The sequence below is a fragment of the Erythrolamprus reginae genome, chromosome 1, assembly GCF_031021105.1.
Source record: "Erythrolamprus reginae isolate rEryReg1 chromosome 1, rEryReg1.hap1, whole genome shotgun sequence".
In the NCBI taxonomy this organism is placed as follows: Eukaryota; Metazoa; Chordata; class Lepidosauria; order Squamata; family Dipsadidae; genus Erythrolamprus; species Erythrolamprus reginae.
The window spans coordinates 244,378,089-244,391,969 of NC_091950.1; the positions used below are offsets into that span (position 1 = coordinate 244,378,089).

At 38.4% G+C, this 13,881-nt stretch overlaps 1 protein-coding gene across 1 annotated transcript in view; it reads left to right on the plus strand.

Moving 5' to 3' along the window:
- The window catches only part of RANBP17 (RAN binding protein 17), a 264,626-nt gene that overhangs the window by 166,940 nt on the left and 83,805 nt on the right, over nt 1–13,881 (plus strand). The window lies entirely within an intron of this gene.

The window sequence follows — 13,881 nt, forward strand, 5'->3', positions numbered from 1 at the left end:
TAAAATATGTAAAATTAATCACATTTAAATCCTATTGAATTCAATGGAAGTAAGCTATGAATATTCTATTCTCCGTTTGAAGTCCGTATGATCAGTTTTAGCTACATTGTTGGTTTTTCTTATCCTTGCCTTTATTTATGGAACACTTTCTTTTAAAAGCAGATATTCCATAAGAAAATTCTGTAACTACTGGACTTTCAGTTGTGATGCTACACTCCCTATGGAAAGGGGGAAATCTACATCTTAAGACCCTTGTAAAGTATTGACAGGGCACAATAGTAAATTAGAGAGCAGTGGCTTCTTTTCCTTTGCTTACCATGCCTCTGAGTCTCATCCTGACTTGGCACATGCCTTGTAGCTTGGTCAAGACAAGTCGTTGAATGATTATAGGGGCCACAGCAAATGTACCTAATCACTGGTCTCTGTGTTGCTTGCCCAAAGAGAAGAATAAATGCTTTGCCATCCAGTGGAGAAAATAGGATTCTATTGGGGATTTTTTCTCTCAACAACTTTATTCTTAAAAAGATGGAATTAAAGACGGCACTGCACATGAAAATATCACGAGCTCCCTTTTCTCCATTAGATTTAATAAGATACATATATGACATCATGCAGTCAGTGTATTTATTCCCTTCACTTCCCTTTTAGCAGAAAGTAGACAAGGTTTAAAACATGATGTTGCTTTATAGTTTTTCTTACTAAATAGGAGCCAGACATATGACTGGTGTTTTTAGTTGTAGTCTACACTGTATTTAGTTCTCCCTGTTGATTACTGCTTTTGAACACCATCTAAGATAAATGTTTAGCATCCTTTCCGTGTGTAATTTTGTCTCTTGCATATTAAATACTTAGGAGCTTGCGTGCTCATCTGTCTGTTTAATTTACATATTACAGCCGGGTGTGAGTAAATTTATAGAGGACCCAAACATATACAGGCTAAAAAACATTGTATGCTTAGAACATCTCTTCTAAACAAGAATTTAATATATAAATCAAGAGTTTATTAAATGGCTAGGCATATATGTATAAATAGGAACTGGTCTTGAAGTATTACATTCTTAAACCCAACAAAGTGATTAGGATAACTGATAGCTAAATAAGGTTTTTATGTGCCTGTGGGAGCCATATTAGGATTGATTTGACAAGTCAGTTCAGCTGTGGCAACAGTCATATTATCTAGCACAACATTATGTTTTATTAGTAAAATCCTTAAGTGTAGCAAGCTGTTTGTGTCAAAACAACAGTATATTTTAAAGGGAGAAAAGACTTGCTAAGTGGAAGCTGCATTATCAGGAACAAAACACATTAGCATAGCATTACATTAAATAAATTGCATTCTGTTATTATGAACCAACCGTTAACCATGCACTCTGGAGTGGCTATTTCAGATATGCTGTGTAATATTCCTAGAAGCTCTATCAGTATTTTTTCTTTAGCATTTTAAAGTGTGATGAGAGACTCGGTAGCATCATTGCTATTTTTCCTTCTCTGATGCATTTCAGGAGAACATAAGCCCCAATTCAGAGAGCTGTATATTAATTCCATAGATGCAGAGAATTTCTGAGCTACTTATTCAAAGAGCTCTTTCTCCCCTCCACTTTGCTAGCTGTAGGAAATTTAAGAGAAGTTTTTAAAAAAAATTGTTCTGGGACAGAGCCAAGACTTTGCTGCTTGAGAAAGAGGACAAGAAGACACTGCCGCTGCCATTCCCTTATTATATGGAAGCTGCCTACAGAAGCAATTGAATTTTAGTTCAGTACTTGTAACGGGAAGCAAACTAGCCTGTAGAGGTAAAAAGGGGGGGAAACCCCATATGGGATATCTTCCCTTCCAAAAATAGCGTCCATGAAGTTCTAGAAAACATAGTCACTGGAGAGGATGCTGCTGCTACTACTTCTACTACTTCTACTACTACTACTACTACTACTACTACTACAAAAAAAAATATTGCAGTATCTCCTGACTAAAGCATCTAATTTTGAAGTATGATAGGGCATACTATCAAACACATAAAGTGAACTTCCTGAGATCCCCACTACCCCCACCATATTGGCCTTCGGGAAAGCTGTAAAGACCTGAGTTTTCCGACAGGCCTGGGACCATTGACCTTGGGGAAAATGTTCAGCGAGGTCATCCCATTAATGTATGGATGACTGTAACTATTTTAAATCGAAATGTTTTTTATATTGATGTATACCTGTTTTTTGTTGTGAGCCACCCTGAGTCCCTAGAGTGTTGGGGGGCATGGAAATATATATATATATATATATATATATATATATATATATATGTATATATGTATATATGTATATATGTATATATGTATATATGTATATATGTATATATGTATATATGTATATATGTATATATGTATATATGTATATATGTATATATGTATATATGGCTACATAACTTTTAAAAAATGCTGCTCCAAATAGCATACCATATAAACAGAATTATATTTTTGTTTTATTTTTATCCCACCATTGTTACTTTTACTAATAACTGAAGATGGCAAACATCTTAAACTTTCCTCCTTCTGTTTTCCCCACAACAACAATCCTGTGAAGTGGGTTGGGCTGAGAGTGAGTGACTGGCCTAAAGTCACCAGCTGGCTTTCCTGGCCAACATGGGATGTGAGTTCATGATCTCTGGTTTTCCCGGCTTGATGCTTTTTGGTCACTGGACAAAATTGGCTTTCCCACAACAATTACAATTAAAACAGTGGAGCAATTTACATATGTTGGCAGCACCGTCTCCCGTGCAGTGACAATTGACATTGAGGTCAACTGCAGAATCGCCAAGGCAAGCTCTGCATTTGGCAGATTATTGACCAATGTGCGGGACTGACATGGAATAAACCTTGCTACAAAGCTCAAAGTCTACTGAGCAGTAGTGCTAACTACCCTGATGTATGCCAGTGAGACTTGGACTGTATACAGGAGGCATGCTAGGCAATTGAACCACTTCCACCTGGCCTGCCTCCGTAGAATTCTGAGGATCCGGTCGCAGGATAAGGTGCCTAACACTGAGGTCCCCTCCAGAGCAGGCCTGCCATCAATTCCCACTCTGCTGTTGAAAGCCCAGACACGCTGGGCAGCCCATGTTGCTAGGATGCCAGACCATAATTTCCAGGTAGGGGTTCCTACTTACTGCCGCTACCAGCGTGATGCACGCGTAGCTCCAGGTGATCGGTGGGCGCATGCGTGCATCCGAGTGAGATATGGCTTCTGTGCACACGCAGGGAACAAAATCTCATGAGAGTATGTGCAGTTGCATGAGATTTTGGAGATATCTTTTTTTCGAAGAAGCAGAAAATCACAAAATCTCCCCCATGCGCATGTCCTCATGAGATTATGCTTCCTGTGCATGCGCAGAAGCCAATCTCACTTGGACACGCGTTTCCACCCACCGGTCACTCGGAGCTGCGTGCTCAGCTCCATTTTTGCTACCAGTACACAGTGTGGCACATACCGGCTAGCAATCCATTACTGATCGCATCCCTAAACAGCTCCTCTATGACGAGCTTTCTAAAGGAAAGCAATTGCACGGGGGACAAAGGAAGCGATACAAAGACATGTTGAAAGACTCCTTCAAGTCCCTCGATATCCTGGCACAAGATCGACCAACATAGAAACATAGAAACATAGCAGTCTGATGGCAGAAAAAGACCTCATGGTCCATCTAGTCTGCCCTTATACTATTTTCTGTATTTTATCTTAAGATGGATATATGTTTATCCCAGGCATGTTTAAATTCAGTTACTGTGGATTTATCTACCACGTCTGCTGGAAGTTTGGTGATGGCTCATGGTGATCCACCAAGGCTGCCAGATATCTGAGGCCAGAAGAACAATCATGGCAGAAGAGAAGCAAGCACTCTGCAAAGCCAGAGCTGCAAATGCTGCGACAATAGTACCCATACATGTCTGCCTAACATGTGACAGAACATTTCGTGCCTGTATAGGCCTTACCAGCCACCTGTGGACATATCATGGACAGCTCATAACATGTTAGATGTCAAGGTCCTCTTTGAACATGATGGACAAACATAAATATCCAACCAAATATACAATATACCTCCAGTTCATTGGATGACTTGTTCTCATCTAATCTCATCCATGCTCTTTTAACCCCCATGCTTGGGGGAACAGCCAGGATTTCCTGAAGGTTAGCAAGGTTGCAGAAAGTCAGAGGGAGATGAAGATGGTAGCATGTTTCCCATGTTCTATCAGATATTATTTTACAGAAGATATCAGGAGGATGTCCACTCTGTTGGAGTTTGTGGTATGGGCAGGAACAACCAGAGAAAAAAATACATCCCACAATGACCTAGTCTTACACCATGTAGGCCTTTATAAATCAGCGCCTTTCATTGCGCCTTGAAGCCTATTGGGAGCAGTGTAGCAGATTAATGAGATGCTACATGGATGTACTGATAAACACCCATGACTATATTTTCTACTGCATTCTGGACCATTTGCATCTTCCAGAAAGTTTTCAAGGGCAATCATGTAGAATCCATTGCAAAGGTGCAGTCAAGAGTTAACTCTAGCATGAGTAATGACAAGCAAGCCTCCTGGTCCAGGTTCATACACAATTGGTGCACTAGACAGAATTGTGCAAAGATCCATGGCTATCCCTTGCCCTTGGAGCAGGATCCAGAGGCCCACGATGACCCCCCAGACTGCATACTAGGCCTGAGCAGAGAAGTAACCCCCTCCAAAAGCAAAGATGGAAACTTTCCATTTTTCAGACAAGGAGGCCCAAAACTCACAATTGCTCAATCTTGCTGAAGTTGAACCCAAGCTTGTTCTTCCAGGCTCCAGGAACTGAGAAGTATTGTTGACAACATCACTTAGATGTCCAGGAGCAAAGATATACATCTATTATCAACATACTAAATATCCTTTACTCCCTGCTATCAGGTGACCTTTCCCAGCACTCTTCAAATAATATTAAAGGCAGGAGATATGTAACACTGTGTCTTCCATCCCCAACTTTCACTCCATGCATCAGAAGGATCCATGACCAGCGATATCAAAAGAACCACCGAGAGATTGAGGAGGATCAGGTTGGATGCACTATCCCCATCTTGTTCATAAATCATCAACAAATGCAACTAAGTGCTATCTGTTATAGCCAAACCTGAATCCATAGATAAGTGAAAAGTTGGAAATTGGATGAAAATTGTCCAGTTACATTAGATCTACAACAGAAGAGTTGGCAAAAGCATCCCCGTCTCTCAAACTGTTGTAAGTTCTTGAAAAGCTGATAAGAATGATTAGAATATCAGTATATGTTAATAATATAATAATTTAATAATAATTTATTAGATTTGTATGCCGCCCCTCTCCGAAGACTCGTTAAGTCATGATAAAACTAGTGATTTGATTAGCAGCTGTTTGAGAAAAGTATATGAAATGTGTTCATCAGATTCTCAAGGTACTTTTGTAATTAATTTACCATTATTCATCTTTGATTCCAAAATAAGCATTGCCAATTTACTCTTAAACTGGTATATCAGTTAGAATAGATCTTCCCCAACCTAAGCTATCTATATATGTTGGACTACAATGACCACTAACCCACCTACTCCGTGTACACATGCTGTTTAAAAATAGATAGTTTAATGTATATATGTGGTGAGAAGATGTGCTAGATTTGGAAAGCAGATTTGGTTAAATCTCATTAGGTACAAATATAACACGTGCTCTATTTTATTATTTGATCTATAGTGTCATTTAAAATTAAGATTTGAGTTTTACATAACCCTGGTGAAAGATTGCAGTTTGTTGTCACTTGCAGACTTTATCGGTATTGAAAACACAGTGCTCGTGTACTGTCTTACTTGACACAGGAGCATTCTTGCTGGGGATGCTGTTGTTGCTTTTTAATGGAGTTCCAGTGTTATATCCCTAAACTAGCAAGTTCTTAATGACCCTAGAAAGTGATTGCTTTGATTACACTTTAACGGTATTTGCAAATAAAATCACAAGTAATTAAGGGGAAATCTCCAGGCTTTTGAGCAACTTTGATGCATGATAACTGCCTGATTCAGCTCCATCTAGAGTAATGCTGTGTAGACAAGAGCTACTGAGATCAATAGCAACATAATGATAGTGGCAGAATTAAGTGAGTAACCTGAGAACTATGCCTTCAGAATGCATGCAGCTGCCACAAGCAGGGCCACACAGTGCACTCCTTGCTTCCGTCCTAAATGTTCATCAAAAGACGCCCTGCAGGAAAATGGAGTTAGATGCTCTTTATTGCTGATTGTGTCTCTTGCCACATTTATCAGGGAAATTGGATTAGCAGTTGGCAGCTGCAGGTAGACAAGGTTCTGCAGTGATTAAATATGCAGCTTGGCTGCATTTGTTGTGACAGACCTTTAGTAAATTCTACTGTAAGCACCATCTGTCTAATTTGTATAAAGGCAAACTTCATGCTCTGAGCCACTGCTAAAGAAGTAGATTTGTTGCTTTATCATAAAGTCAACTTTTCTACTAAAATCTTTTAAACATAATTTATTAGGTTAAGGGAGCGTTTTTGTTTGTTTGTTTTTGTTTAGATCTTAATGAATAAATAATACGTCTAAAGTGCTTTCAGGTACTCTGTTTTGTAAGGGATGAAAATAAAAATAATCTGTTCCATTCCTGAGTAAAATGTTTAGCATTCCTGTTTGCAGGGAGGTGACATTGCTAAAATGTCACTTAGAAAATGGCCTGTGACTGCCAAATTCATTTAATTTGTGGCTTCTAATAGTGTTTTCTAATTGGCTTTTATACATCTGAAATGTGTAGTTGAAATATAATTGAGGAAAGATAGCTTATCATTCTTGAACTACATCTGTAATTGGCAGTAGTGTTCATAAAGCATATGTTCAGTTTTATTTTCCAGAACATGCTAACAACATGCTAATGTAGGGACAATTTTCACGCCATAGCATTAGCTGGGAAAACCCATGTTCCAAAAGGATAGCCTATTTTTCTCAACTCTGTTCTCTTAATCCACTAGATTAGACCTGGAAATTCTGCTCAGTAGTATGCTGACTTTCTCTGTTTAATGTCAGTGTATTCTGATATTATTTATGATGTGATTAGTTTGAAAGAACAAGTAAAACAATGTGTCTGAGGAAGAAGAGTTGTTAAATAGCATCTTGCTATTTATAGCTGGTTCACCCAAACTCAAAGCTGTTGAATTATTTAAAATCCTTGATTTCAGCTTGCACACATTAAAAGTTTTCACACTAAGTGCCAAATGTTGCAAACAGCACTTTAACAGAATGATTTTGCTTTGATCCCTGTAGCAGTTCCTGAATAATTTATCACAGGTTATTGCCTTAATTCTGGAGAGGGATAGTGCAATAAAGGCAGATGAAAACACTCCAGTTGAAACACCTTGGGGCCTGCTCATTCCTCTGACATGGCTCTTTTGTTGGAACTATTTAGAGGTTATTAAGACGTGTCTGTAGAATTAAGAGTCTGCTGTAAGGATGAAGAAGACAGCCATCTTAATTCTAAAGACAAAGCACTATGACCCTTCACCTTTTTCTTGGCTGTTATTATAGAGCAGAATTATGAAGGTAATATTATAGCTGCACCCAGAAGTACTACTACTGTATACTTAAAAGTCTTTCAGACGTTTCCGTTATGAAATCCTGTTTTTGGGGTATTGAATGGTATCTTGTCTAGCTAGCAAGTTAGACTGACATAGACTGTTGCTATATACAGAAATTTCATGTTCTGTTGATGTCCCCTTCGCTAGCTCTGAATAACTTTTTATATATCTCATTTTGAGCTGCCCAGTGCCCACACAGAAAGCCATGAAATTAGCGTTTTGAAAATGAAGAGATTTCTTTTTACGTAATCCTAGAAGAGTACATTGTAAAAGAGTAAAAAACGTTTCTCTTTTTCTTTATAGTTAGTTATAAAGTATGCAACTTTTGTTTGAAAATGAAAATGTGCGTAACTTTGCTTACCAAAAACATGTGTTTGCATGTTTTTCCATGTTCAGGTATACTACTAAAATGGATCCCATTCCTGGGATGCATTATAACCATAAGGTTATTATAATAATAAGATGAGCAAAAATATAGGCCCTATATTATAGGGTGTTTCCCATATAGGGAAGAAACATGTTCATTATTTATTTACTGGATTGATTGATAAGACCATCCACTCAAACAATCTGCTTAGATGACATATAACAATAACAACAAAATAAAAAACTTCACACAGGCATAAAATTAAAAATGTGTACAATGTATAAATATAAAATGTAACAATGGCAACCAAGACCATAACAAAACAAGGAAAAGGTGACTGCTCTTAACTGGTCCTTAATGCCTAGGGTGGAAAGCCAGGCCTGTTTTCTAAAAGTGAGCAGAGTTGGGGCCTGTCATATATTGAGGGGCGAGGGGCAGTGGAAGAAATTATTCCAAATCCAGGAGTAACCATAGATAAAGCACTCTTCCTAAATCCTATAAGATGGCAGGATGTAAAACGGGTGCCCAACCCCTGGCCCATGAACTGGTACTGGCCTTCAGCCTGTTGGGCTACGTGCAAGTGGCAGGCGAGCATGCGAAATTTCATTTGTGTATGCACCGTGTCTAGGTTGCACGAGCAAAACCATCTCCTGCCGCCGCTGCCAGTCCATGGAGCATAATGGTTGGGGAATAATGATAAAAAATAAGGAACCTGAATGCAAGTTATGTTGTCCCATTGTCCCATTCTTCTTTATATCACCTTTCATGAAAACCCAGTTGATCATGTGAATACCAAAGATCTATTTTCATTTTTTTTTCTTCAAGCAATGTCACCTTGAAACTATTCTTTTATGTGAAGTTAGTTATATGAACCTAGAACCATTTTTAAAATCTGCCATAGGCTAATAAATGGATTATTGGTCCTTAAATAAGTTTTGACTAGTGAAAATAACTACAGTGTACCTCTACTTAAGAACGTCTCTGTTTAAGAACTTTTCTAGATAAGAACCGTATGTTCAAGATTTTTTTTGCCTCTTCTTAAGAACGATTTTTTACTTAAAAACCTGAGTCCGAAAAAAATTCCCAGGAAATTTGAGAGCAGCATGAAGGCCCAGCCAGTTTCCTGCCATTCTCCCTTTAATACATGCCATCTCGGGCTTTTCTGGGCTGCCAGAGAAGCCTTTTAGTGGCGCTTAAGGAGGCCTTGGCAGTCCAGAGCGAACAAAGCATTTTCCTTTCTCTGAGCGCTTGGAGAGGGAATAAACCTCTGCCAGCACCCAGAGAAAAGAAACGCTCCCTTTGCTCTGGGCAGCAACTGTACTCCTCCTCTTCTTCTTCCTCCTCTTCCTCCCACCCAAATTCCGAGCTTTTACTTCTTTCCGAATGGGTTTGCACTCATTATTTGCTTTTACATTGATTCCTATGGGGAAAAATGCTTCTACTTACAAACTTTTCTACTTAAGAACCTGATCACGGAACGAATTAAATTCTTAAGTAGAAGTATCACTGTACATTTATATCCCTACTTTTAGGATGTTGTCTGTTCTCAGTAAATATTTGTATAATCATTCGCAATTTTGTTATAATATAGAATAAGCATGACTTTCTGGATAGTGAGAATACCATAGTTGAATTGTTCTTTATTATTATTATTTCCATTATTTTAACTTTGGAGAACAATGTTCCATATGTTTATCTTATTTCAGGAATTAGGGAACGTTGGCTCTTCTATGACATGTGAACTTCAACTCCCAGAATTCCTGAGCTAGCATGATTGGCTCAGAAATTATGGGAGTTGAAGTCCACAAGTCATAGAAGAGCCAGCGTTCCCTACCCCTGTCTTATTTGCTGTTATAAACAGCTAAATAATCCATTGCAATATGATTTCACTTTTTCTCATATATCAAATATTGTCATGAGTTTCTCACATGGAAGGGCTTAATTCATAGCTTTAAGCTAGTGAAAGTCTGATCATGATGATAGATATTGCTTGTGGAGGGAGAGTATATAATCTCTATGCATATCTTCCTTAGTCTATGTCCATAGAGACTAGGGCAGCTACCTTAATTCATATGAATTAAAAGTTGTTCTTTCCAACTGTGTCAGTTCATTTGCCCAAATATATGCTCGAGTTCTTTGGTCTTATGAAATCTTTGGCTTCAAAGAAACAGAAGTTGACACAGATACTGGGGACTAGTTGAAGGAAAATTGAATTTTTGTTTTGGAAATTATATACATTGATATACTTGAATTTTTTCAAAAGATTAGAAAGATCTTTTAAAAAGAATAGGTCTTGACTAATTTTTTTAAAATAAAGGTAATCATTGGAAGAAAAGCTCTTTGAGGTGTCACTCGAATAGAAATTAGGCAGGGTATTAGCCTAATGCTTTTGAAAATATTAAATTCATTCAGTAGGTTACTTTTTTTGAAGGAGTGTTTTCATAAACAAGGCTTATGTTGATGGCTTCCTATAAATCTAGTTCTAAAGAACTGTAGTAAAATCTGACTCTGGAAAAGCTATATGATGGTCTATTCCATGTACTGTAAATTGTCTTCTTACAGATATTAAATGTATGCAGTTAGAAGCTCTCAGCAAAACTTTTTTTTTTAACATATCCAGTGTCTCCAACCCACTTTAGGTCAAGGAGACCAGAGGGCATGCCAAGTTTGATGACTCCTTCACAAAACCATGGAGGCATAAGACCCATTACACATGGACCTGACATTTACTGATAACAACCTGAACCAGCTGCCCTAGATTTATTTATATAGCATATGCCATAGAGTACATGTTTAATAATACTAAAATATATATAAAAAGAACACATAAATGCTATGGTACACATATAATGGAACGTATAGTCAATTTTGTAAGGCATGAGGAATTCAAGAAATTATGTATAAGTTATAGGCTGTAATACATTGGTTCACGAGAATAGAATGCGTTCTATATATTAATATCTAGACCCAGTGATGAAAAACCTATGGCGCACGTACCACAGTTGGCATGCAGAGCCATATCTGAGGGCACGCAAGGTGTTGCCCTATGTCAGCTCCAGCGCACATGTGCGTGCTGGCCAGATGATTTGCTGCCTTCTTTTCGGCTGTTTTCACCCTCCCCAGGTTCAGGAAAGCCTCCTGAAGCTTTAGGACGGTGAAAAACAGCCGAATGACCCAACTGGAAGGTTGTTTCCAAAATCCCGTTTGGCCATTTTTCACACTCCACAGGCTTCAGGTATTTATATATTTGTATTTATTATATTTGTATGCCGCCCCCTCCGAAGACTCGGGCGGCTAACAACAATATAAAAAGACAATGTAAACAAATCTAATATTAAAAACAATCTAAAAAACCCCAATTTAAAGAACCACTCATACATACAAGCATACCATATATAAATTCTATAAGCCTAGGGGGAAGGGAAATTTCAATTCCCTCATGCCTGACGACAGAGGTGGGTTTTAAGGAACTTGCAAAAGTCAAGGAGGGTAGGGGCAACTCTGATATCTGGGGGAAGCTGGTTCCAGAGGGTCGGGGCCACCACAGAGAAGGCTCTTCCCCTGGGTCCCGCCAGACATTGTTTAGTCAACGGGACCCGGAGAAGGCCAACTCTGTGGGACCTAACCGGTCGCTGGGATTCGTGCGGCAGAAGGCGGTCCCGGAGATATTCTGGTCCGATGCCATGAAGGGCTTTATAGGTCATAACCATCACTTTGAATTGGGACCGGAAATTGATCGGCAACCAGTGCAGACTGCAGAGTGTTGGTGTAACATGGGCATACCTTGGTAAGCCCATGATTGCTCTCGCAGCTGCATTCTACACAATCTGAAGTTTCCGGACACTTTTCAAAAATAGCCCCATGTAGTTGGTTTTCCTGAACCCTGGGGAGAGTGAAAAACAGCCCATCAGGCCTACCATAAGTCCGGAGGCTTCAGTAAGGCCTATACACATGTGCATGGGGGAAATGGTACGCATGCAGGAGGGCAGCACACATGCACTGAGGGGGGGGGGAGCATTGCATTATGGATGTGGTCACACACACACACTGGCACCCAAGCAAAAAAAAGGTTCGCCATCACTGATCTAGACCATTTATCCAATTAATAAGCCTAGAAAGGAGGACCAGCACCAAATTGTTCATCCCCCATCTTCTAAAACATCTAATTCAGTATAGATGATTTACTCCTAAACTAATTTCATCTGTCTCTTTCCAGCTCCTACTTTCGTTCCTGATTTTCACGGGTTCAACCAAGAAAACTTAGCCTAGCCTAAAAATAATCGTTTCCTCTCTACACTGACAGCCTGAGTGGTAAACCTGTTAGTAGTGAGATAGTCCTTCATATACTGAGGAGCTCCACAGCTGTATTGTTGGCTCAGTTCCATATTGAAAATACATTTACTTTTCCTGATTACAATTTCTAATTCTATACATTTGGGAAAAAGCAGAGATCTATTCAGTAACTATTTTTCCACTGCTGTGTACCCTTTGAAAATCTGTTCAATCTTCTTATCTCTGTCCTCATGATTAGAAATTTCATAAAAAATACAAAACAAACCTACTTAGATTTGCCATATAGTGAAATGGTTACATTTTGTGTCATTGGGACTTTCTGGGGCTTCATGGGATTTAATGGAGGACATGGTGCAAATGCAGTTCTTCTGCATTTTTTTCCTGTTTTATTAAATCAAATACCATCTCAATAAGCAAGTTCCTTTCAGTTTTGCACATTTCTTAGAAAAAGTTAGCAATAATTATTTGCTGCTAAAAAAGAAACACTCTATGTTCCTGGCTACAGGACTGTTTTTCCACCTGTACTCAAGATTGCAACTTAAGCTTGCTTACATTCCATAGATTTTCAAATTGTTTTCTTGAATTTAGCATACTGTTACATGGCTATTTCTAATTCTCTCCTCAGAAATAAAGAAGAGCTGAATATATTTGTCACTCAGACAGGCATAGGCTTTCTCTTTCATTTCTGGCTAACAGAACATTTTCATATTCTGTCATGTTTGATGCCAGAAGGATCATCTGTGAAGGACAAACAAGGTTTTATAGTGCACACTTCTCTTCTTTCATTCCCCTTTCTTTCATACAGCAGTTCAAAAAGGCTGAATCCTATTAATGCCTATGGTGCTTCTTCCTCTTTATCGTCAGCGAGTATTCTTCTTGCCCAACAACTTTCTTCAGCAAACTACTCTGGACTTGCTGTTATATCAATCAGTCTTTAATAGTACATTATAACACAGTTCAACGTACAGTATGTTAACCAGCCACATTACATTATAACAGTAACAAATCTTCAATAGGCAACACTGCCTAGATCCATTTTAGGTCGTGCCACCCAGTTATACCTCCTCTATCAAACTTCTACTTCCAATTCTTCTCAGAGTTGTTTCTGGTGTTCTTAATATTCCTCTTTCTCTTATGGGAACATTTTCCTATGAGAAACTAAGCTATCTCTCCTACTCTTAACTTCTTCATAATCATGTTAATGAAAACAAAGTATTTGTTTGAGTGTCTGTGTGTGAATAGCCAGCAAGAAGACATGGTTAAATGCAGAGTGTGACAAGCATACACTTGTATATTGCACAACAGTCTTATGCTTGAGAATTAAGTTCTATGTAATCTAATCTTACGAAGCTGTAGGAGAGCTCATTTTGATGCAGAGTAATATTGTAGTTCACTATATTGACCAGAACACCTTAACTGATTACCTTTATTCCTTTGATAGTTGATGTTACTGTGACATTTGACTGTGTCATCCAATTTCTCTTTTTGCCCATTCAGAATTATGGTTGAATTATATAATTGGAAGATTATATAATGGATAAAACATTTTGTTATGTAACTTTAAAAAACAAAATGAGGGTAATTGTTTGGATTGAATTGTGT